Here is a 27,493-nt window from a genome sequence, read left to right on the forward strand (position 1 = left end):
GTGGAAAGGGGTCAGGGACGGCATTCTGATCATTCTAATCCTTTCTTTTGAGGTCAATAGATAAAAGAAAGGCCTTGAACACAGGTGTGGAGTTGTAGATAATATTTAATCATCAAAGCTGATGGCATAAGAAATTTCGAGGAGGCAGCTCTTATTATTTCTTGTAAACACAATCTAATGTGGTACTCACTACATGTAGAAGTCCGGGCGGATCTGCAAATTAGTGCATGAAGCTAGTAAAGATATAGCTTCATGTTCAGTTTAATCAATTAAAATACTATGGCTGGATATCAAAAAAATCGCGAGGCATTATTTCTTGTTATGGACGACAAGTATTATTTTTTATATTATTATGACAAAATCCAGTCCATTCTCAATTGAATAGGCTCCGAGATTAGACTTTCCTTTCCAAAAATAAATTATATGGCCTAGAGGACATGATATAGGCCTAATCTAAACCCATATTCGGTATCCAGAAACCTTCACAGTCCGAGCGGCGCTTGCACTCGCATCGCATTAAACTAGACAAAGTTCGCTAAACTGAGGCCTCTTCAATTGCCAACCTTTATCGAGGGGCGAGTTTGAGGTTTCATAGTCATCTATTACCTATACCATTTTTCACCCCGATGTGGCAGTGATGTCAACGCGTTGTGAACAGCTGTTTCGCTCGCGCATCTATGCGGTGTCTTTAAGCGCGTGCGTATGTACACCAGCGCCATCGAACTCCAGCGAGTGATGCTGCGCCTAATAAAATTCGTACTGAGACCTTTTCCCTCTTTCCCACCATGCACTATTCCAGGGGGTATGAGTGTCGCAAAATACATCATCTCCCCGGGGGAGTACAGAGTTATGTTCATTGCATTCTGGAAAACGGACATTTCGGCTGGTGCCTTCATCACAAAAAAGGAATCCCCGATCATCACGATAATGGCACGCGATCACGAACACCCAAAGATGTTTTACTTTAGTAAAACCTAGATACGCTGATGCCTATACTGATGCACGGCAGTGAACGTAACCGTTCCGGCTGAAATCCAGAAATGACGTCATTTGTTCTGGTGCTGCCACTTCCGGGTAACGCGGGAGAAGAACATGCCTTTTGCAAACAAAATGGCCGACTCGTCCCGGCCTCTTTCCAGCGAAAAGAAATAAAGAAATAAAGAAATAAAGAAATTTATAAAGCGCATTATGCCAGGCCTCAATGCGCTGAACAGAGAACAAAACTTACTAATACATTATGCAAAAACTACAAAAGTACATATTCTATAAGGCATAATACAACCAATACAAATTAATTATAGAAAACACATTAGAAACATTATAAAGCAATTACACTTGATAAGAGAAACATAATAGCATATCATATAATGAACAAAAGCATGATAATTATAAACAACACACTAAAATCCAAATCACTACCCGAATCCCCTGAAAATTTGAAGCCCACAGAAATCACCCCGACAGACCAAGGTAGACAACCGTTACCAGCACATGACAAACAATCGTCCACCCGAGCCAGCCAAAAAATTTGTCCCCGAGCAAAACACGCCAGAGACACAAATAGTGATCCAGGTCCCAATGTGAAGACATAATAATTCAAAAACAGCAATTTCACAATATACAAATTAAATATCATTAACAAATTTACATCGATACATATATATATAATAGAAACATTTGATTTAAAAGCGTGGATTTGGCCCGCAGAATCAAAACGCGAAAATAACAAACCCGACCGGCGGGGGCCCTGCTGGAGAGGAGAGGTTGCCAGCACTTCACTCTCAGCGGCTTCATCAGCAAGTCGCTCAATCAAATGCAGCAGGGCCATAAACAAAGCAGAAGTAACATGCAGAAATGATAACCCTGGAGAGGAGAGGTTACCAGCACATCACTTTCAGCGAGATGATCAGCATCTCGCTCCTGTGAGATGGAAAACAGGCAGGGTTGAAAAAAAATTAATTAAATATTAAAAAGATGTGTCTTCAGACGACTCTTGAAGGACGACACCGTAATAGAAGAGCGAACTTGAAGCGGTAGATTGTTCCAGAGTGAAGGAGCTGCATACACAAATGCACGCTCACCATAGAATTTGGTTGATGGTCGACTTGTGACAGTCAGAGATAACTTGTTTGATGAACGAAGATTGCGAACTGGTTTGTAGTAAGTGACGATATCGGAGATGTATTGAGGGGCAGTTGATTGAGAGCCTTGTATGTCATGAGCAAGATCTTGTAAGCTGCACGTTTCTTGATGGGAAGCCAATGAAGCGATTGTAAGACTGGGGTAATGTGCTGAGATCGAGGAGTGCGAGCGACTAACCGGGCTGCTGTGTTCTGAATCAGCTGAAGTTTTGTGATGAAGGAATCAGGAAGACCATAGACTAAGGCGTTGCAGGAGTCCAGCCGAGAGGTGACATAAGCGTGAACTAATTTGGCAGCAGTTTCGTCGTCGATGAAATGACGTATTTGCCCTATTTTCCGTATGACCGCCATAGCAGACCTGCAGATACTGTCAATATGATCCTTCATGCAGAGGTTGGAGTCGAATATGGCGCCAAGATTCCGTGCACAAGATGAAGGGGAGATGACGGAATCGCCTATGACTAAAAACGGTGAAGGCATGTTGACGGTGGTGAACCGAGAACGGATATAAAGAAGCTCGGTTTTGGCGTCGTTTAACACCAGCCTATTATCAACGGCCCATCGCCTCACTTCAGCGATACATTTCTCAAGAACACGGATAGCATGTTCACGATCTTCTGGTTTAAATGTAATGTAAAGTTGAGTATCATCAGCGCATGCTACTGTTGAAATGCCCTAGGAAGTAATGATATCTTGGAGAGGAGCACTGTAAAGGATAAACATTAAAGGACCGGCAACTGATCCTTGGGGAACTCCACAATCTAAAATAACCAGATGCCAGCGAATGATTGACAACTTTAGTCACCATCGGAAGAAGTTCAGGGATGCTTTCCTTGAAAATACAAGAAGGTAATGGATCAAGTAGACATGATGTAATGTGAGACTGCTTGATCACATCTAACACTTCATCTTCAGAAACAGGTTGGAAAGTCTCAAATGAAGTGCAACAAGTAGCATCTGGTGTAGGAGCAGACGAAGTCGTATGCGAGCAATTCAGACGATGGCGAAGAGTGCTGATCTTAGTGTGGAAGTAATCAGCGAACTGATCAGCAAGATCATTCGAGGAATCATGAGTTGGCAACACGGTATCAACCTTCGGCTTCACGAGCTTGTCAACAACCCGAAACAAATCACGTTGATCAGCATCAGCAAGTTCTTTGCGATGATAAGATGTTTTAGCATCATCGAGGAGTTGTTTATACGATGAACACTGATCAGCATAGAGTTCTTTATGAACAGATAGTCCAGATTTCTTGAACTGCCTCTCACGTTTGCGTCTCTCCTGCTTTGCTGCTCGAAGAGCGTCACTGTACCATGGTGCATGCGGACGAAGAATAACACTACGTTCAAGCTCAGGAGCATGATGGTCGAGTAGATCACGCAAGATAGAGTCATACTTCTCAGCGTATGAATCGACGCTATCTAATGATTGACAGTCTGAAGATAACAAAGGAGACGCACGAATATCAGACCGAAATTGATCGATATCGATGCTACGGAGTTTGCGACTTCGAACGAACTTTCTGGAGGGAGGTGGTCGGGTGAGGTTGATCTGACATTTCACTCCAAAATGATCAGATGGTAGGTGGTCGTGAACAGAGATGGATGAAACGAGATCATCTGTTTTGCGACAGATCAGCAGATCTAGGGTTTGTCCACCGATGTGAGTTGGATAAAGTACGTGTTGTTGAAGATCGTGGGTCTGCAGAATGTCTTGGAAACTAGATGCTAGGCGATCATTAGCATCGTCAACATGTACATTAAAATCACCTGTAATTAGCAGGCGAGTAGACACAAGTTGAAGCGCTGTAAGCAGTGATGAAAATTCTTCCAGAAACATTGCATTAGTGAGTTTGTTCTTTTTGTTTGGATGGGGCCGATATATCACAATTAGACAAAGCGATGTAGAGCCCGATGAAATATTCAACTCCATACGTTCAAAAGAAGCAAATTCTGTGATGTCATTAATTTTAACTTGAAAACCTTGCCTGACGAGAACGGCAACACCACCCGCTCTACTAAGACGAGGCGAGTGATGGAGGGTGTTCTTGATGTCAGCAAGGGCACGGCTATCTCGTTCATCCCCAGTTAGCCATGATTCTGTTACTGCTAAGATATCCAAGTTATTAGAAATAACAAAGTCACACAATGAGGTAGACTTGGTTTTTGCATTCACTGAACGTGCATTCCACACGGCAAATCGTACTCGAGCATTATGGGACTGACCTCGATCTATTTTCACATTGATGAGATTGTTCGTGTTAACTCCCGACTGACCAGTAGCCAGTGCATTGCATTTTGGGATACTGTTAGTGTTATAGACAGTCATTATTTGACGCTTTTTGTGACGTCCACCACGACATCCTCTTGGTTTGAGAAGAGGAGTGCTCATCCATGATGGTGTGTTCAACACGGAATAATGGTTGTTGATCACACTTGATTTACTTAGAAAAGCAAGTGATCGATACAGAAGAGGTCTCATTATAATAAGTAGATAATACAGTTCACTAAGTTCTTATATGTAATGTAAACATACGTATTAAAACACGGGTAACGTGAAAGTACACTATACTGTAGATCCATATAGACATATCATCATGTACACGAAGATAAAACAATGATAACTCATTAGACTCCAAGATGAAGAAAGTCCGTAGCAAACAAAGTTCATTAAAAGAGTTACAAAGTACTTACAATTATACTAGTTGAAAAACAAAAGTTCAAAATCAGCGAATTAAGTACAAAATAAACAGAATTTACGAGAGCGATGTTCAACGTGCTGCAGATCGAGGTCAGCGCGAATTTATATAATACAGCTTATTTAGCCAATGTGAACATGGGTCATCGCAAGAAATATTTTCCTATGCATATTGGACTAACACCTCAGCTATATGGTATTTCACGATATAACAGTAATTAAAAGAAAACTGCAAACGTTCGTTCGTCGGATGTTTGACGAAGTGACCAGCTCTAATGACGTCACTATGTAAACAACATAGAGGTATAAATAATTAATTAGGTAATACCAAATATGGAGGTATCCAAAAGTATGCTAATTAGAACAGGTTAGAAGGCACGACGAATCAGAATACGATTCTGGTATCCAGTTCTATGCAAATGAGTTGAAGGAGGTTACGTGAACATGTAAACTTATGCGACTCTTGTGTATACCGACCTCTGTGCGAACACCCGGCAAGCGGCAGAGCGTTTCAACCAATGACAAGCCTTGATTGTGTCCGTTTGTCTGCAATGCGCGTGCGCCACGCCGTTCATTGCAACCGGCAGGGTAGTATGAAACCAGCTTTATACTGACGTGACCCCGGATGTGACGTCACTGTCACATCATTGTGAAATGGTATTGAACAACGCAAACCAGCCAAATTTGTCATAAGTTTGAATAGCCATTAGAACAACCGTGAATATAGTGTCAGAAAGTCTTACACATCTTAGTATAACCTTGTCGTTAGTGTGATACTGAATGCAGCGCCATATTTGGAATATATTCGTACACGGTGTGGGCAAATAGTTGGTCAAATGTAGGCTAAGTAGGCCTAAATCATGAAAATCGCTTAATCGGAATAATATCAACCAGTAACGGACACTGAGACAGCACTACGTTTGAAGTTTGAGGTAAGTAAAGCTTTTCCTTGTTATAAAAATCAAGGAAAAGGCAGTCATTTTTATCACAACGCGATATTTAAAAAAAGTACATTTTGAGAGGGCCTACTCTGGTTCTTTTGATTCTAGTGTAAAATCTGTTCATCACATGCAGTCCGATTTGGTATCTATGGTTTCATCAAAGTGTTGAGAACTCTTTTTGATGGTATGTTGGTTAACAAAAACGATACTGTTAAAAATAGCGGTATTTATGCAAGCGACGTATCTATTGTGTAAAATGCATTGAAAATTGTCGGCTAAAGAGGGCATAAATTAAAATCGCGAAGAGTAATAGCAACAATAACTATCTACATTCCAAGCGGAAACGCCTTTCAAAAACATACCACCTTTTTCGGGCAATCGCTGAAACCGAAATATGAAATTCCAGGCCATCTGTAAAAAAGTGCGTGAGCAGAAATGACCATGAACTTGGGTCACCGAAACAAGTGTTTATATTGGTGTCAGGCCTATCATAGTAATATAACAATTAGCCCCCAATAATGGCTTTCATTTGAACCGTTATTTGTTAAACTGCGATTTTTACTTTTTGAGAAATCAATGAATGTATCAAAAAACTTTTCGAAAGTCGATATAAAATGGCATAACCCGTTAATGTCTGTAAAATAAAAATTAATAAATAAATTAATAAGTTAACTTATGCGTTTTAAGTGGAGATGTAACATGCGCGCGACATTTTGGGGTTCATAATATAGGCCTACAGCCTATGTAGTTAAATTTGGTGTCAAACTAAAGCTTGTGATGAGACCAATACAGTAAGCGGGGTGGAGGATGATCAGGAGGAGCAAATTGAATATAAGTGACCCCAGTGGTCATATAATGCAAGAGGTCCATTTCTTTTTTCACATTTTGTTTACAATTCACTTTAAACTGCATACTTTAACACCATACAATCATATTACCGGTAATTTAATTTGCTTTGAGAAGCAATTTTGCATATTTCATTTTCTGTAATTATCAAACACATGGCTAATTGTTATCTAATCAAGTATAACATTATAATTATAATTACAGGCCTATTAATAGTAATGCGTTGAGTTTTTAAAAAGTAATATCCTATTATACACAGGCGAGAATGTCTTGAAGATATTATTTTTTAGTAATATTTTGCATTTAATTGTATCCAACATCATATTAAATCATAAAAATAACCCTTTTAATTGATTGCTCATGTCCACATTATCCCAAAAAATGGGGTCATTTGTCTTTCTATGATGTCTAGTTCAAAAGTTATGTCAATTTTATTGAATTTTGTCGGAATCCAAGATGGCCGCCAAATGAACGCCATGGGACATAATATTTTGCATTTTAATGTATCCAACATATTTAAATCATGAAAATAACCCTGTTAATTGATTGCTCATGTCCACATTATCCCGAAAAATGGGGTCATTTGTTTTCCTACGATGTCTAGTTCAAAAGTTATTTCAATTTAATTGAATTTTGTCGGAATCCAAGATGGCCGCCAAATTAACCTCATGGGACAATATTTAATTTTGGGAACATCAAAATTAATTTACTAGACACCTTCAGTATTACAAAAATGTAAGTTAGAAAAAAAAGCACTGGGTGCATGGGACACCCTCTGGTGACTATACTAATTCCAAAAATGTATAGTTTGTTATGCGTCAGACCTTTCTAGAGGGCGCTTTGATGATAAATTTCCAAAGGTCAACGACCTTTTTGAATTCTGACCATGAGTTAACAACGTTTGATTTTGGTAATTTTGGTGTATAATTATATGTTTTCTTGCTTGAAAAATACAACTAAGCAAATTAAAAAAATATAAAAGGAACCGATGACCCTCTTTTGCAACAGGGCAGCTAAAAACATCCATATTGTAATTATTACCGACAAGGAGAGCGAGGGAGTGATAAAGTGTAGGCCTAGCAAAGAATAAGTACAGAGAAGGGAAAAGAAAGGAATGATGAATACATTTTTAAATAATAATTATTAGGCCTATATAATAACTAAACACATAACAGCACTGGGCAGCCATTCGATTGGCGACATTTTCCAATATGTCAGCGCTCTAATCGGAAACAATAGAACAATAGACCATGCAGAGCGTTGCTTTTATCTATGTTATACTCCTACGGTGTTTTGTTATTCCAGTTATGCCAGCCGGGTTAGAATTAATCATTAGAGTCTCCTCTTATCTGTTTAACCCGGCTGGCATTTCTAAAAAGTGACGTGAAAAAGTAAATTGACTACAACTTTAATTTTTGCTCTGAGTAATAGGGCATATGAATATCTTATATCTGTGAACAAAAATATTCCATCATACCATATTGATGCGAAATTTGGGTTAAAACCATGGGCCATTTTGGCATGACATATTATTTGGATATTTCCAATTTTATACATTTTATACACAGGCCTATCAAGTATAGGGGAGAGCCCCGTGAAATGTCCACGTCGTTGGACAGATGTTTCAAATCGACGAATCATATATCAAAATGTTCAGAAGAGTCTGGAGAATCTTTTCTGCCATGTTGTCAAATTTGTAACCGGGGAGTTCTATTCCGTTTCCATGGCAACGGTCACGCTATTTAAGTATTTTTGTTATTTTTTAAAAATGGCCCATTTTAACTAGCCATTTCTTCATATTTGGTGTGCAGAACACATGTCACTGGGATATTTACAATAATGTGAACAAAATCATCACTTAAAGCCATATTATAACATTTGCTGAGGAGAACGCCCTCAATAGTTTTTCAAAATTCTGTTTTTACATTATATTGTACTTTATTAAACTAACATACCTGAAAAATCAAGACTATAGGTGCTGTAGTTTTGTCATAATCCGAGATTTTGAATAAAACAGCGGATTCGGCGTTTTATTATTACGATGGAAATATTAGTCGAACGCGTACACGATATTGACAACACAGTACGTGCATTGCGTGCGGGACGGATATACACATCAAAGGATAGTACCGTAACACAACCGACGGAGTGATACACATTGGCGACATCGGCGCTGGTAGTAAATCTTGATGCAGTCATGTCTACAGTAGAATTCATCTCGACCTTTGCAGGACTTAAACCCCATTAAAAGCTATTAAACCAAGATAACACTCATTGAAACAGCTCAACTGATTAAATCGGATCTTCTCTGGTTGTGCACATGTGTCTGTTTTCATGTGCGATATCGCAATAAAGCTGGTATTATAGCTTCAGTTGGGTAACCGATTATAAAGGAAACGAAAGGAAACAATGGTATGTGTACCTTTGTTCACGAAATGAGACAATGGCCTGCTTTTTGTAAACCAGCATTCTTGAAAATGAGCAACATAATGATTGTTGACTTAACACGGTTTGGAAATAATTTCTTCATATTTTTGGTGTTATCTGTCGTTTACATATCATTCCTAAAACACAAAAGTGCGACCCTCTCCAAACACCTAAATTAGCTAAAAATTTAGGACATGTTACAAAACTATATTTTCTAGAACTTTAGAAGAGTACTTTTAATATTGGCCGGTTATTTTTCACACAGCGACGTTAACTAGTCATATCCCCATACTTTTCACGTAGGGCTATTTGTAGAGGTCACGCGTCAATGGGGAAAGAGCACTGTGTATTGTGTATAGGAAAACGGACAGTAACTGCAGTATGTTCCAATTTTCTTTGCTTTACCTCGGTTGCTTGGCTCAAAATTAAAAGGGGACATATCTGATAATAAAAGCTAACATTTTATGGCAAAGAAATACTTATCTATTTGGAATGAAAATGTTATAATATTGCTTTAATTCAATATATTTAATTTATGGGTAAAAATGCCATTTTTTGGTGATTTTTATTCAGTTCTGACAAAAAATGTAATTTTTACAAGGGAACTTACATCAACTTACTAAGATGGACGTTTGATTTTTTTTTAAATCAATCATATCATTCTTCTGTGACCTGTTACAGGTTTTTGACCTGTGACCTCTTGGAATTAGGCCTAAAATGCACGTGTTTAGTGATTCTGATCATTTTTTCCAAAATTGGTCCCGTTTTCACTATTTTTAGAAATTTCTTGTATTATAAAAGTTTGAAATACACTTTATATTTGTGATATACAAATATATATTTAATTCTAAACTATAAGGAGAATTCAAAGAAAAGACAGATTCCATGGACACGGATATTTACACATTTTTTGTAAACTTAATTTCGAAATTAGCTCAATTTTACAGGGGATATTTGCTTTAAAATGGTGCATTCTCTTTGAATTCTATCAATAGCTTAAAATTAAAGAAGCATTGTTTACAGTGTAATTTGTAATGCAAGAAATGGCTAAAAATGACATAAAAGCGTCCATTTTTGGCCAAAATGACTTCTAAGAGTTCATAGGTCAAAAACCATAGGTCACAGAAGAATGTTGTAATCGACTTTTTTGATCCAGACATCCATCGTAGTAAATTGATACACTTTCCAAGATGCATATGTCATTTTCAAAAAGCTTCCCATGTAAAAACATACATTTTTTGGTCAAAACTGAACAAAAATCACCCAATAAAGGCATTTTTACCCATAAATTAAAAATGTATTGGATTAAGCGATGATTTTGTTCATATATTTTAAATATTCATGTGCCATACATTATGTATACCGAATATGAAGTCTCTACTCTATTTAGTTTTCAAGAAATAGCTAGACTATGCCATAGTCGAATTTTATTTAAAATATGTTATTATTAGTCATGATGAACCCATTTCGTTGAACTCAAAATTATACTGATGTTTATTAAAATTAAAGTATTCAATAGTAAAATGGTCATAAAGAGTTAAAAAATATCAAATGATTAGTGACAATAAAAGTAATTGAATGCAACATTATCTTGCATAATTATAATGGTTCACTTTAATACTGAACAATTCTGATTTTAGAATCTACCAGTTTATTGATAGCGAACCCCGAAAATCCGACTATGGACAGCAGAACTTTACCCTGGGACTTTGCTCAGTAAAAACACACTGTCAAGCACACTTGTTTATCAGTCCACTAACCACAAGTACTAAGCATGGTATAGTACAAGACGCGCTAGATGTTTGATGAGAGATTAACTTTCGCGTCAACACAAAAGCGCCGCAAATACCACAGCTAGTTGTGTACGGTGTAGTTAATGGTAATGGCGCGGGCCCGGAAGATTTAAACTATAGCGAGATATGGGCGACTAATCACAAGGCAGATCCATTTAAAGATGCATTACATCATGGCCAATTTTAGTTGGGCCAGAAATTGGTCTAACTCTCCATAGAGTCCCGTGTTAAAAATCTTAACCGCAAGGCAAAGTCAGTAGTCCACTTGGGAAGCTAACAAACAGAGGGAGTGCGGTGACTGAAAAGATCAGATACAGATGTGAAAATCTATCAGGTGCACACAAATCAATATAAATCAGAGTTTTATGCTTAAATGTAATAGCCAGAGTATGCAAAATGGGCAAGTGGACTACGAAATTTGCAATTTTCGGGTAAAAATTAACAAAAATACTTAAATAGTGTGATAGTTGCCATGGAAACAGAATACAACTGGCGGATTACAAAATTGACAACCCGGGTTAACAATATGGCAGACAAGATTTCCCAGACTCTACTGAGCATTTTGATAAATGATTTGTCCGTTTGAAACACCTGTCCTTTTAATAGAGAGACCACTTTCTGGCTACACAGGGTTCCGTGCAACATTTGTGGACAAAGGTTTAAAATTATTCAATATGGGTCTTTCACCATGCTCACACGTGTTAAACTAACTACTGACTGTATCCCTGTGGGATTATCTACTGACCAGGTGCTAAGCAACTCAGTAACGTGGATGCTTTTACAGTACCAAATCAAGTCTACATATCAAGGTTATAGCAGGGCATTTACAAAGAATGGTCAAAGGTCAACGTTTCCGTTTCCGCTTTCGTGCTGGAAACATAAAAACATACTCGCCAGTCGTGGGCCTTTTTATGAGATTTGATACGGCGCTGAAGTCTATAGCTGTTCCAAAATCAGTTCCAGACCTGGTTTCTAGACGCAAATTTGTATGTTGTTACAAGGAATTCAAAGCAATTTTATCATCAAGTGACCCACATAGAGGAATACGACATCTATCGTGAGCCAATTTGCATTCGGTTGCCTGCAAAAGCCGACGATCAGGTAAAAAAATCGTAAAAAGTAGCGTGACAAGATATTCGTGTTAATTTCATGATAAGCTTAAAACGCGTTGAAAACGCCAAATTTCAGTCACAAAATATATAATATTAGTAAATCACCAAAGCAAATGGTAACGTACGAAAAGTACTGCAATAGCAATAGCAATAACAAACTATGTGCCCAAAGAGTTGTCTTTGGCATGTCGCTTTTTTGAAATACCACCAAAAATATCAAATTTTGGAAAAACGCCCCAAAATTTAAAACAAACAGGAACCCTCCAAAATAAATACATATTCGCACTCGGCGGCCCAGTGACTACCTGCCGCTGTGATCTGGGGTAACTCGTTGATTCCCCTCTCCAGATACCTGTACTTCAAGTTACCCCACGCCTTAACATAACGATTTAAATCAGCATAGGTTTCACATGATGTAGAATACTTGTTTACCAAGGTTACACAGGAAGCTGTTGCGATTTGGTAGTTCACAGCATCTTGTTAATGTTAGTGAGCTTTGGCAAAAAATGCATTGTCATTTCATAGCGAGTGTGCAGTAGAAATCAAATATCACATATATACTTTTGTAGGTCCTGTGGTTCTTGAGTTTTGTTGGAAAGAGGGTTGAAACAATAACACTTTTGTTAAACGTACATAATTCATTAACAACAATAAATCAAGCAAGTTTTGAAAGTATTTGATTTGTAGAATGAACTTTTGGGAAACTACAAAGTGTTATTCTACCCTTAATGCTAATGTATATATATTGAACACACGCCGCATTTCCGTGCGCACACCGTCATCATCCCTATATCTTCGTGTTAAAAATTGCCGTGATAGTACGATGAATCCTCACGTTTTTCAACAACTACGCATGGTGATTTTGTTCGAGATAGGCCGTGCGACTCAGGCTACGCATACAATTTGAGATTTTGAGAGCCTGCTGTTTCTATTCTATGTTTTACGATTTTCGCATGATCAATATATGGCTGGCCGTAACCGCCACAACGTGGAGCTGCTACGCGTAGCTTACTTTTCGCTTCGAGGAGCTAAATTGACCAATCATGTTAGATCTTTTAATTACGCGGAGCCAGTGGATGCATCCTCGTTCCAGAGAGAGAAAACTCTTGCCAAAATTAATGTTTACTATGGGGATTTTGAATGAATCGATTGTAAATAAACCACGACCAGTTGTACAGGATCAATACCATTGTTTGATTAGTGTATAGTCAATGTTACCTTGCATGCATGTGTCATGTGCGTGGCGTGTTTGTTTGTTTGTTTGTCTACTGTGTCAGGCCAGGATCACTGACACCCACGGTACTGATACTCTCATACTATCACGGTGATCATATTGTTGAATGTTGTTGACTTTAAAATAATCATGATGCAGTCATGTCTACAGTAGAATTCACCACGACCTTTGAAGGACTTAAACCCTATTAAAAGCTATTAAACCAAGATAACACTCAATGAAAACAGCTCAACTATGTTACATCAGATCTTCTCTGGTTAAATACACACTGCACTTGTGTCTGTTTTACCTGTGCAATGAGCAATGAGCTGGTATTATAGTTTCAGTTGGGTGAACGATTATAAAGCGAACGCAAGGTAACAATACAGTGGGCTTTTGTTTACGAAATGAGACAATAGTCTGCTTATTGTTAACCAGCGTTCTTGAAAATGAGAAGCTTAATGACTTAACACGGTTTAGAAATAATTTCTTCATATTTTTTGGTGTTATCTGTCGTTTACATATCCTTCCTAAAACACTAAAGTACCAATATTTCCAAACACCTAAATTAGCTAAAAATTTAGGACATGTTACAAAACTATATTTTCTAGAATTTCAGAGAATACTTTAAATATTGGCCGGTTATTTTTTACACAGTGACGTCAACTAGGCAATGGCCTATACTTCTAACATACACTATTTGTAGAGGTCACGCGTCAATGGTGAGCGCACTGAGTATTGTGTATAGGAAAACGGACAGTAACTACAGTATGTATGGCCTACTACTAGTATATAAAGTAAATCCGAACTGGTTTACAGTTTGCTGAAGGTCGAATTCCGCAGGGACACCGCGCAAGTTATACAAATTAGCTCCCGGCGATACACTGCAGATCGCAGAACTGTGTGCATAGTTGACCACCACTCTGCCTAGCTATATAGTTATGTACAATACTGTATGAGTTTCTTATGAGTGCATGTCCATCTTAATAATAAGTCAGTTCGTACTTTTCATAAACTACTTTTTGAATCATAACTTTCGTGACCGAGGATATCTTGCAACTACGTGACGTCGTCTGGCAAATTCTTAATGAATAAATTCGCTTCACGTAATGAGTAAGTCGTACTTAATTAGTCAGTTTTACCTCCGAGTAATGAAAAACTCTAACATGATCATGATTGGTCAATTTTGCTCCACGGAGCAAAAAGTCAGCTACGCGTAGCAGCTCCACGTTGTGGCGGTTGCGGCCTACCATATCAGTATCCCATATGATATTTCTATTGCAAGAACATTTTATTTGTTGTCAGGTTTTATCTTAAATACACTAACTGGAAATTAAATACACTAATTAGTGAGGACCGGTATTTTGCTGTGGATATGTTTAACTGCAATTTGCGGGTAAAAATTTGAAATCCTGAGTAAAAATTTTGATCATATTCAACTCTTTGAGAAAAAATTTATATAAAAGAATGCATGTAAAATCCAGCTGCAATACAATGTACATTATTGACACACTATCACTCTCTTTATCTACGGCAATAATAGAATATCGATTTCAATCGAATTGAATACGATGCTCAGTTTTGAGTTTGTAGTTGACTACTAAGCGACCTAAGCGATCGATTGCTAGCCAATCAGATATAACTCCTTTTCTTGCGTTCGGTGAAATACCAGTCGCCCGTCGCTCACCAACGGAGTATTAAATTTATATTTATCGAATAGGAAGTCGACACTGTGGTGCGGGGCTCAAAATAATTATATTACATTGACCGATATCAACCTTCAATTCTGCTCTTCTCTCATGATCACGAAGACCCTAAATATGACCCTACTATTAATTTGTAGATTTAAAAAATGTCATACATTTGCGGGAAAATGGCGCATCTGTGTTCAGTTTTTAAGAATGCGGAGGAAGATACTTACTTCTTGGAATTCTGTAATGTCCATTGGCATTTAGATTATAGACATATACTCGGCAAAGTTTAGAGGGACTTAAAGACATGGCGCTGACTTGCTCAAAATGACTTTATCATTTAATGTTTGAGTAATACGCACAGAGGTTGTCTACATGCCTCGTGATTTTTGTGTTTCTTGTCACAATGGTAAGTAGGTTAACGATTAACGTGAGTACCACCCAACAACTTTATTCTTGACAATAATCTGCACCCTATTACTGATATGTAGGTCGATGACATGCACATTGCACACAATCTCGTGATTTTTTGTTTTTTTTCCTTTCACAACGGTTAACCTGGGTACCTCCCAACGGCTTGTTCTGGTTCACAATTTTGCAAACATAAAAATTATTATTGATACATAGACATCAAATGTAATGATGCCAAGGTATCAATGCAGATTAAGCCTGACATTCCAAAACATCAGCAAAAAATAATACATTCAACTATTGGTTATTTTTTACGATCAGTCTTATTGGAACAATAGTTATGATTTTGAATAGTTTAATAGTATAATCTACGTGACTTGACGAAAAGGTAAAAATAAACATGGAAAATAAAATATAAATCTTAAAATATACTGATGATTATGCTTCGGAGCCTACTCCCCGTCTTACCAAATTTATGTGATGATAATTTGATATTAAAAGGTTCATTCATTATCATTTAATCATTAACAGGTAATAGCAAATCCAAATGTTAGATAATCAAATTTGATCGAATATGACACAAAAGGAAATTTTTTTTTTTTATTGCTGTCTTTATAATTTGTCAGTATCTTTACTGTTTGTCTTCCCCGAACTTTATTTTAAAAGATAAGTATAACTAGAGCTGCTGTGGCTCAGGAGCCACAAATATTGTTTGGATTATTTGTGGTTTGTTTGATTTTTATGTGACTTACAGTGCTAGATTGACTCCATTTAAGGTACTGAACTGTCATTGATGCTGTAGTAAATTGAGAATGGGTATAATCGTGTGTTTCTTCAGATCAAATGTGACCGTACAGCACGAATGAGCCGTAAATGTCCTCAATTGTATTCTGAGTTACAGTGTAAAATGGGCATGAAGGTCATATTCATAGGTATTTCAATTTGGTGCTACGTGTATCTCATTAAATGAGGTACACGTAGCACCAAATTGAGGTACCTATGAATACGACCTTCATGCCCATTTTACACTGTAACTCAGAATACAATTGAGGATGATTTACGGCTCATTCGTGCTGTACGGTCACAAATGAGGTGAATTAGGACTCAACTTATTTTCAGACATTGACTGTACACCATTGATTTTACGTCGATGATGTTACGTAATACGGTGTGTGATATCATTTTTACACGTGTTGTTTGAAAGACAAAGGTACAGTGTTTATGTGATCATAGAAAAATACTATAAAAATCAATCATATATGATGTCACATGTCAACTTTCATTACATACAGACTGACCCTTGTATATTTTAACTCTTCATGTACTTTCCTATATTGTTACAAAATAGCTGTTTGTGGTTGAGTCACATGCTTTCTATAGTGGGAAAACCCAGCTACAATGTATCTCTAAATAGAAGGAACCTTAAAAGCTGCTGTGTTTAGTATAGTATTAGATCAACAGGTTGAGATGCCTCCAAATCACAGCTCTGTCTTAATCAACAACAAAAATGGGCAGAATTACCGCAAAACGTGAAAATGTTTCGTAATTTTGGTTCTTTACTGGGGGGGGCAACAGGGGGCAAGAGATCTGACTGTGGGGACATTTTCCCCCATGGCAACACCACTGGTCTTAAAGAAATTATTACTTTGATAAGCATTGTTATTGCGCTATTATATTTTTTACAGAGACATTACAATTAAGTCTCCTAGAGTGTTTAAACATAGCTTATTATTATTTCAATCCTATATGTATCTCACATTTTCTGGCAACTCTGTTTGTAACCTTTTGCTAAACATTTCGTGTTTGTTGCAATGGGTCATAAACTGCTTCAACAGAAATCTGGGCGATTGGGTAATGCAAGTAGTAACATTCACAGGTCTAAAATAAAAGGCTGGCTTCGTAACAGGACATGTACGCATACTAAAACATTAACGGGTACCCAATAGGTAATACGCTAGTTGAAAATGTTCTTATATTATTCTATACACATTCTATCTACTAGGATTAGACTATTCCATAGTTAAATTTTGATAAATAAGAATATCTTATTATTAATCATGATGAACGCATTCCGTTGAACTCAAAATTAAACTGATGTTTATTAGAATTGAAGTGTTCAATAGTAAAATGGTCATAAGAATTTTGAATGCAACATATGTATATTATCTTACATAATTATAATGGCTCACTTCAATACTGAACAATTCTGAGTTTGGAATCTACCGTTTATTGATCGCGAAAGCCCGAGTAAAAAATTCACTTGAGAAGCTAACAACAGAGGGAGTAGGCTCAATTGCACACAAATTAATTAAAAAAAATAGAGTTTAAGTGCTTAAATGTAATAGCCAGGGTATGCAAAATGAGCAAGTGGACTACGAGTCCAAAAAGGGTACATTTATTGCATTTTACTGGCCAAAAACTCGTTAGAGGGTGAATTCTATATTAAATAACCTTATTAAGAGGCTAAATTTGCTGGTAGGGTAAAACTTGTTTAGGGGGTGTTTGAAAAATAAATTGGTGACGTATGCGTACACTGTCATATTTGTTAGGACATATCACACAAACCCTGTGTATCCATAACTTCCCCTCGATCACTGGGAATGAGGTTTAAATCCCCATAAACTTTTGCACTAAATCTACCCATGATCTACCACACTGAGGTCAAACCATGTCACATAAATGAGGCTAGAACAACCATATAAATGAAACACAAATCATCAATTAACTGGCAAAACTCTTGTCAACGTGTCTATGCCTCAGTAATACTCTAGTAATCACCTATCAAAATCGGCAAAATAGTTAACAGTGGTGTCCCATCTGGACACTCATAATTTCCACTGCATTGACATTTAACCTTGAACGAAACCTTTGGCTTTGCTTTCACCTAAAGTTATTCACGTTGTTGATGTGTCCAAATACCATTATTTTAACTATTGCTTACTACACCAATCACTGTCACTATTATTCAAGTTTTATGCAACAACACTGAGCCCTTCCAAAATCATATTAGACATCAATCCTCTCACACACACACATTCCCTTGGAGCTTGGAGGAAAAACAGATGATTAATTGTGTTTTCAACTGATTGAGTGTCCTAGGTTAAAGAAGAAATTAAACGAACGAAAAAACAAACAAACACATTCATTCCTTGGGGAAAACATTGATTGAACATGACCAAACCATATCTACTCTAGTCAAATAATTCTTACATAGCATCAAGTCGGAGTTTCATACTCAAGGGGTAAAATCAGACTAGTTATACCCAGCCTGGGCAACTTTCCAATCGAAACAAAAATCAAGCTGTTTCAGACAACGTGTGTTACTGTCTTTCTGTACGGGTGCGAGTCATGGGTAATTACCAAGGACATGGAAAACAAGATCAATGCATTTGCAACATCTTGCTACAGAGTCATGTTAAACATCAAGCGTGTGGATCGGATTCCAAATGAAACCATCTACAACCTGAACAACCATCTAATGCACTCCCCTTTCGGGGCTTGTGCATTAGACCCATCAACATCAGCGCGTGTGCATCATTTTATTCTAATTTATCTCCCAACAAGTACGCGTTCATTAACCTATATTTGGAATACTTTGACTGCAGCTGTTGTAAGAAAAGCATGCAAAATTGCATCTTTTTGGCCCATTTACCCTTGATTTTTTTTTGGTGCCGCCAGACAGGCAAGACATGCTTTTATTGCTGTCTGATTTTTTCCTATTTTTTCTTCATTATTTAACTCAAGTCTTGAACCACTGTTCTACAAACCTTCTTAACGTTATTGACAACATTGGTGCTGTTTTGTATGGTAACTGGTGATCCAGTGATTGAACCTTGACTCTTAGTGTGTCAGCTCTGTAAGTTAAGCTTACCTACAGTACAACCAGCTACAACCCTGCTGAATTTTGCACCTGTGAATAAATGTGATCTTCCCTTACTCTGACTTTGGTACTTGTGTTATACTACACAATGGCAGTCTTTTTGCTCAGTTCTTTTGATTCAGTGGCTTGCTGGCAAGCGCGGCCTCTTCATGAATGACTCTGGCCTTAGCTTTAACAACAGTCATGCACCAATGAATGATGTGAACTTGTTTATGCCACCAACTAAACTCCTCAACTTTAGCATGTTGTACTTTCATCACATGGGGTTGCTTTCCCCTCCTGCATCAAAGACTAAAATGATTAAGATCCCCATCAAGCTACAAAATCACATAGCACTACTGGTACTTGTTTTAAGTGGTGATGTATCCATGAACCCAGGTCCTACTAAAGATCCATGTGGGACCTGCACTCGCTGTGTACGATCAAACCAGAGAGGAATTCAGTGTGACGTTTCCCTTATGAAAATGGCAAGCATTTTTGCAAGCTTGCAAAGTGGTTGCGCATGCTTGCATTATACAAGGTTGTGCAAACAATTCTGCAAGCTTGCGCAAGCTTATTTTTGAACAATACGGGCATGCGCAAGCAGGCAAATAGGTCTGTTGCATGCTTGCAATTCGCAAGCATGCTTGCAATTCGCAAGCATGCTTGCAATTCGCATGCATGCACTGCAAGCAGTTTGCTTGTTGCATGCTTGCATTGAGCCTGCTTCCGCCCTGCATGCCCTCCATCACCGCGTGCTTGCCTCTGCATGCTTGCAGTTGCTTGCGCGAGGCATACAAGAGCTTGCGCAAGCTTTTATTTGGAACAATATGGGCATGCGCAAGCTGTTACTGCAAGCACCCGCAGTGTCTTGGCCAATGCTTGCGCAAACAAGCCCATCTTTCTCAAGCATGCGCAAGCTTGCAATACGCATGTGCAAGCTTGCAATGCGCATGCTAAGTGTGCGCACGGTGCGATATAGACATCAGGTCCAATTTAATTACAAATATACGTATTTCGCCTGTAACTGTAACCTACTAATTCGTATTTTTACACAACATTCATGTTTCTTCAATCTGCAGCAGTTTATTCATACATGTAGATACATCAGTTTTTGCCATCTTTTCGCTTCATATTTTACTAAAGTACACATACTTTAGAGCGGTTTAACTGATTTTACATCCATGAACAAGTGGATGCATTGTGATGTAATTCTGATTACATTTCATATTTTTGTCTATTGAGACGGCAGCAAGCTGAGAGCCTATGAACAAATTTCATGACACAGTTCTAAAACTTGGCTCTTCCAAGGAAATAATACAGATAATACAAAATAATTTTTCTAGACTTGTTTACAAAATTACAATGTTCAGTAACATGTTATAGTTGGATATATTTTCAGACAAAAATGATACACTTCACATCAGGTTGTTGTGCTTGGCAATTAAATTCTTCTTTCAAGTAACTACAGTACAATCTTGCAAAATAATATGACTTTCTACATGTGTAGTTATTTCACCCGGCTGTACCTTAAACATTGATTTTGCATTCTACATGTAGTTGTTTTAGTTCACTGCTACATGTTTTGGTTCCCCATTTACACCTTGAAGCTAAGCTGTTAACTAATCAAGAATGAAAGACATACTGGATTAATAGTATCAATAATTGTTGGAAACATTTCATATCATTTTACATAATTCATAGCTACGATACGTAGGAGCAACACATTTTCCAAAAAATACTGATCATATACGAGGGGTACATCGTAAAGTTTTGACATCGCCCAAAAGTGAAAGAGCTATTATACCGATGAAATTGTGTCAGTGTAATCACTGGTCCTTATGTACATAATGGTCCAAAAATGGTCTCATAAGTATGTTTACTTTCTTTACAGGTGGCGCTAGATGGGCAGTAGGCGCATAACCTGCAAGATGGTGAAAATTGAGGCACGCAGCGTGATTAAGTTCCTGCATTTGAAGGGTTAGACCTACAATGCTCAAAAAATCTATGATGAAATGAAAGCAATCTACGGTGATGATTGCCCATCATATGGCACTATTGCTTTTTGAAAAAGGAATTTCCAAACTGGCCATATGTCCCTCACAGATTAGCCAAGAAGTGGACGTCCATCACTTACGGATGATGCGGCCACAGTGAAAAAACTCAAGAAAGTGGAGGACCTTATCATGAAAAGGTTATGCGCCTACTTCCCATCTAGCGCCACCTGTGAAGAAAGTAAACATACTTATGAGACCATTTTTGGACCATAATGTACATAAGGACCAGTGATTACAATGACAAAATTTCATCAGTATAGGCCTAGCTCTTTCACTTCTGGGTGATGTCAAAAACTTTTGGATACCCCCTCGTATTTTGCAACAGGTTCAGCAGGTTTGGTTGGTAAATAAAGAACTAAAATAGATTTAAACCATCAAAAACCATGCTAAAAAACTGTCTTCTTGCTAAAAACTGCTTGGTTTCGATCGGTGGTTTGACAGATTCAAAACATGATCATGCTGATTGCTGATTTCATTTCGCAGTATAGATATTTTAAGTCTATCCAGATGTAATTTACATAATAAATAAGCATCATTGGCAATAGGTTTACCATTTTTCACCCCCATGTGGCAGCGAAATCAGTGCGTATTTTATTGAGCGCATCAGCTTCAAATCGCTATCATTCGCTCAAAGCGCTGGTGTACACGCTTAAAGATGCTACATAGATACACGAGCTGAAACAGCTTTCTCAACGCGTTAACGTCAGTGTAAAATAAGAAAGAAAAATGGTATAGTCATCCAGCAAATACACTCAAATGTTCCTTTTTTTTAATTGTCAATTTAAAATCAAACAATAAAAGGCTGGTTAATGTGGCTTAAATGATGTTACATAATACACTGTAGATACAGTGGAAACTGGTTACCACAAAAACTGTTTACACAAGATTCTGAAACAAAAAAAGTCCCAAGCATAATTTAAACAATTAACAAAAGACCTGATTACACACAACCCTTTCAATCTGAGGCCCTGACAATTTTGTGTTAATGAGGTTCCACTGTATATTTTAGATTATTAGCTGTGCATATTCATGAGGCCTAAAAATGCATTGCCCTTAGAGCTCCAAAGTCAAGGTCCGTCGGACATAACTATTCTTTATATATTTTTACCATAATATTAAAGAGTTGCTTGTTATGAATTACAAACAGGTCAGAAATTTGACCAATTTTATACCACAATCAAAAGTTTTGATCGATCCATTTTACACTGCCTCAAAATGAATAAAAAAAATGGTTAAGTTTCATGCGCATGACTCCGATAAATCCATCTTTGACAAGCAAAATTAGTGCAAAGTTCTTTTTCCACATGACTTTTTTGTGTAACATCTTAACTCGTCATTTTGCATGGCTGATTTATGTAGAGCATTTTCTTCTTGGTGCGTTGCCATTGTTGGAAGTCTATTCCTGCTGCAGTAGGGTCACATTTCAGCAGCAACTGAAAGCAAATTGTAGATAAGTTACTGTTAGTTACACTTCAATTAGCAAAATGAATATTCCCGCTTACACATCTGAAACAACACCGTTCAGAAAAAATATTTTGTGTCGGTGAGAAATTAGGATCATTAAAGTTTTTCACTTTATTTAGTTTAATATAGCCTCATCAATTAAAGTTAAACCAACACAAATTGTTTTGGTGAACATTCAAAATGGAATTTTGACAACTTATGACAAAGGTCAGGAAACTTTAATAAGGAAAATCTTACACTTCTAAAATTTTAGTCAGGGTCTACAAAAAATGTATGGCGGGTAAGATATTTCCACATCACTTTTTCCCCCACCAGGGCTTTTTCCACCAGGGCAGTGAAGGATACAAATTTACATTTTAATGAGTACGGGAATTAAGCATAGCCCCATTTTTCTTCATCAAAAGTGACATGTTGGTGTCAGTATCAGAAGAAAGCTCATTTCTCATAACCAAGTGAAATAATACAGTGGCAACTCGTTAACACAAACCCTCTTAACACGAAGTTCCTGATAACAAGAAGTATGTTTTACATTCCCAAGCATACATTTCACATGTTATTAGAACTGGATAACACGAACACCTGATAACAAGAAGTAAAGTTTGAATTCTGCACAACTTTGTGTTAATGAGTTTCCACTGTACCGCATACAATTTATTGCTCGAGATATTAAAGTTTTGTTTGATCGTACGAACACAAATGTAGGGAATTGGTATTACCACACCGGACGCCGGAACGGAAGTGCATCATGTACTATCCTATGGGGAACTGTTGTAACCATTTTTGTTAAATTTATATCGAAACCGTACCTTTGGTATTTGAGTGAATTCCTCCAGACTGTAGACAGTGTGGTGTGTATGATATATCCATTGAGTCTTGTACTTTTCAAGCATCACGGTTGCCTGTGAAAAAAAATGCATGAAATTAAAAATGGTATTTGACAAGCTGTACGTCTGAGCGTAAGTTTTGGGTGGCGGAGATGCAGTCATTAAAAAAACCCGATTATTAATTGCAGACCATGCACAGAGCATTTGGTTTTTTGGTTGTGAAACTTTTTTAAACTGTTGTGATTTGGTAGTTCACAGGATCTTGCGAATGGTATTGACAGGTACATGACTACATGTAAGTCACATGAAAATTTTCAAGCGCAATATTGAGATTACCATCGCTGTATTTTGAAAAGTAGCACCCTAGGATAGCAAAAGTATACATTTTTGGAAAGCTCTTGGCCCAAGGATTCCAAAAAACCCTTAAAATTAGTTTAATGTCTACAGGCGTGATACCCTAAAAAATATTTTTCAACACATTTACACCAACGGGTTGAAATGGTATCAAAATCCACCAGACATTTTCTTAAATACACATTGTTTTTCTATCGTTCAGCTCTATATCATTAGAAAGCTAATGGTCTCAACTTTTCAAAACTGCATTAAGAATTAAGGGGTACACATGAATGAAACCAAAGTAAGCTTCATCTAAAATGGAAAAAAAAATGCTTGCATTTTTTACATTATTTCTTTCCACATACACCCTACATTAGTTCTGATACCATTTTTAGATTCCTTGGACCAATAGCTTTCCAAAAATGTATACTTTTACTATCATAGGGTGTATAGATTTCCAAATATGACCATTGGTACCCAAATCAGTGCATGACAGAAAAATTAGACCGGTGACCAAAATCGGTGATCTACCGTACATGTACCTTGCTCACCGATAGCTTCACATTCGTTTCAGGGTTGTAGCTAGACCAAGTTGAGTGCCGGCTAATTTTACTATCAAATTAGAGTGCTGGCTCGGGCACAAACTTTTAGCGAACATGAGGGATCGGGGAATAGGAAAGGGGTATACCCCAAAAAAATTTTAAAAAAAAAAAAATTAAAAAAAAAAAATTTTAATTTTTTTTTTAGTGCCGTTAGCTACAACCCTGCATTCGCTTGCTAGAGACTAGAGAGACAGATTCGCTAAAGCATGACACTGTCTGTGTACTCGCTAAAGCATGACACTGTCTGTGTATTTAAAAGCAATGGAAGTACACTTCAGTAAACACAGCTGATCACAACAGGCGATCGCATCAAAAATTTAGACTTTTCAAAATAGGCCAATTTTAATTATGACGGTCGACAGTACTTTGGATCCAAGTTTAAAAATTAACAGAATAAATATCATCCGTTGCTCAAAATGTCAACGCTGTTCGACCAAAAAACGATAGCAACATTTTAATATGCATATTATAAACTCAGCATCGAATGAGTATCGTGTACAAATTGAAGCTAGAGTTCTCATCGAGTCCGCACTGCCGATACCTATACTGAAAAAAACCCGATCATGCGACTGTTTCATATGCTACTGCTAGTGCTAGTCTCTTAAATTGTAGTCAAAACTAGCATGCTAGTAGTTCTCAACATGCTCAAGTCAAGTAACACTGTGCATACTCTCATGAACTGTGCAGTATGCATCTTGTGAAGTTGTGAGTATGGTACATCATCGTCACGCGTCATCATGTACCGTACTGTACATATCATGCCAAAATTTTATTTCAGTATTAATTAACTACAATACCGTACATGTCACATGAATAGGTAAGCTAATTAAGCTTATCAATTTGATTTTAAAAATTAAATCAAAATGTCGACTGTATATATACTTACAGTTTACACACCCAAGGTACACACACACCTCGAGCTGCCACTCATTAGCCGATATCGTCATGCATATGTCCAAGTTGTCTAGTATTATGCATTTGCATGGATCATTTTGGTTAACGGTTCATGGGTTGTCCGTGCATCATCACAATCTCAGAATCTGTTGTTTAAGCTTTACTACGTTGTGTCACTATCATATTTGTCTTGATGGCGATACTCGGCCTCAATTGTTAGTGAACCCAATAAAATTCCTTTTCTGTAACGCAAAATTTGGCCCAAAATTTTGACAAAAACTGCAGCTCCAACTGCCATGACTGTTTGAATGTGTAAGCTGCCATGGTATTTCCTGTTGCAGATCCCTTTTTTTTCTAGGAGCACCATGCAGATTTTGTGATTTTGTTCATGTTTAAAAACATGAACAAAATTCCTTTAAAAGGGATGGTTAGGGACTGAGCCTGGGGAACTGAGTAATAATGAGCCCAGGGAGAGGGGAGGGTAATATTTCGGTGAGGGGGGGCTAAGAAATTTTTGGCAAGCCAAAAGGGGGGAGCAAGCAATTTTGGCAAGCTGGGGGGGCAAGCAATTTTGACGACATTTATGGGGCGCCTTTTTAATTACTAGGAACGCTACCAAAAGGCTTGGGAAAACAGTATGGAAACGCTTTGATATGCAAAATTTCCAGCTTGCTGTGCTCTTAACATATATCTAGACCATTTAAGGTTTGGAAATTGGGATCCCAAAAATTAGCATGTTCAAAGGGGCAAAGATTTTTTTGGCGGGGACTGAGGTGGGGGGGGCAATCGATTTTGGCAGGCCAAGAGGTGGGGGAGCGATTTTTGGCGGGCCTTTCGGACATTTTACCCCCCTGCTCATAATTATTGTACCGTACAGCCCCTTAGTTGCCTCAGATGCCCATTTTGTATTCTTGTACGGTACTTCCTAAAAAATACCAACTTATTTATTATTAGTAGCTAGAAAAATGGACATCAGTTGGAAAGAATTTGGAGTGGTATTCAGAGAAAAAGATTCTTAGGGGCTAATTATGCCCCTGTACTCATGAGGGGATAATTCAATATTGGTTAGGGCAAACAAAATGGAAAGGGGGAGCAATTTTGGCAGGTGGAAACAAATCTGAAGAAACAAAATTTGCAGTAAAAAAAATAATCTAAAGAACAAAATCTTTGCATTTTATTTTATTCATTAGTTTCATTTATTTTTTTAGGTGGAGCATTAATTTGATTCTCTGAATTGCGACGTGCCCGAGGCATTACAATTTATTAGATTGTGCCGCCCGGATTGTGTTTCCAAATTTTGTTCAGTGCAAAGTTCTGCAATTAAACAGTTGGTCTGACAGCTATGTGCTTGCATATTGCGGCAGGTGCTTGCTGCATGCAAGCAGACAGGTGCTTGCATTGCAAGCTTGTTTTGCGATTACAATTTGCAAGCACATTGATGCTTGCAGGATGCATGCAGCTGGTTTGCTTGCAGTTTGCAAGTGCTTGCGCAACCTTTCGCAAGCACTTGCATGCATCCGCAAGCTAAATGCTTGCAGTGCATGCAGTTTCCATAGTGCTTGCGCAACCTTTCGCAAGCTCTTGCATGCATCCGCAAGCTCAATGCTTGCAGTGTTTGCAGTTTGCATAGTGCTTGCGCAAGGTTGTGCATGCTTCGCTGTTACTTGCGCAAGCTTGCAGCAAGCGTGTACATGCTTGCTGCAAGGTTGCGCAAGCTTTTTTTGGTGATTGCATTTTCGTAAGGGTTGTGATACATTGTTTCACCTGAAATGTATTGACTTGACTCGTGAAGAATTTGAAGCCCTTGCAAACTCTACCGATTCCTGGTGTTGCCCCACGTGTATGTTGCCTAAGTTCACCGAATCCTACTTCGACTCTTCATCAGACAGTGTTAGCGATGTGGATGGCAGTGGTAGTGAAGATTTATTCAATTCTCGTCTTGATCAAATGAAATACGGACTCAATTTACTTTATTTCAATGCTCGCAGTATTAAAACTGTTCGCCGAAATAGAGTTAATAAACTCAGAGACTTTAGTGCAATCCTATATAATAAATTACATGACATTATATGTGTTACCGAATCCTGGTTGAAAAGTAACGTCAGTGATGCTGAATTATTTAATCCTGAGTATTGTATCTATCGTAAGGACAGAGATATAGGGCCCCCTAGTTGAAAAAGATAG

The 27,493-nt window shown here is 37.7% G+C and overlaps 1 long non-coding RNA gene across 1 annotated transcript; it reads right to left on the reverse strand.

Moving 5' to 3' along the window:
• Positions 1-21,927: 21,927 nt before the first annotated feature.
• Positions 21,928-25,636, reverse strand: LOC140145176 (uncharacterized). The gene is made up of 3 exons (XR_011857998.1): positions 25,302-25,636; positions 23,460-23,552; positions 21,928-22,622 (listed from the first exon to the last, which is right to left on the reverse strand). It is a non-coding gene; the product is annotated as an uncharacterized lncRNA (long non-coding RNA).
• Between the last annotated feature and the right edge of the window lie 1,857 nt (positions 25,637-27,493).

Source organism: Amphiura filiformis, unplaced genomic scaffold, assembly GCF_039555335.1.
Source record: "Amphiura filiformis unplaced genomic scaffold, Afil_fr2py scaffold_163, whole genome shotgun sequence".
In the NCBI taxonomy this organism is placed as follows: Eukaryota; Metazoa; Echinodermata; class Ophiuroidea; order Amphilepidida; family Amphiuridae; genus Amphiura; species Amphiura filiformis.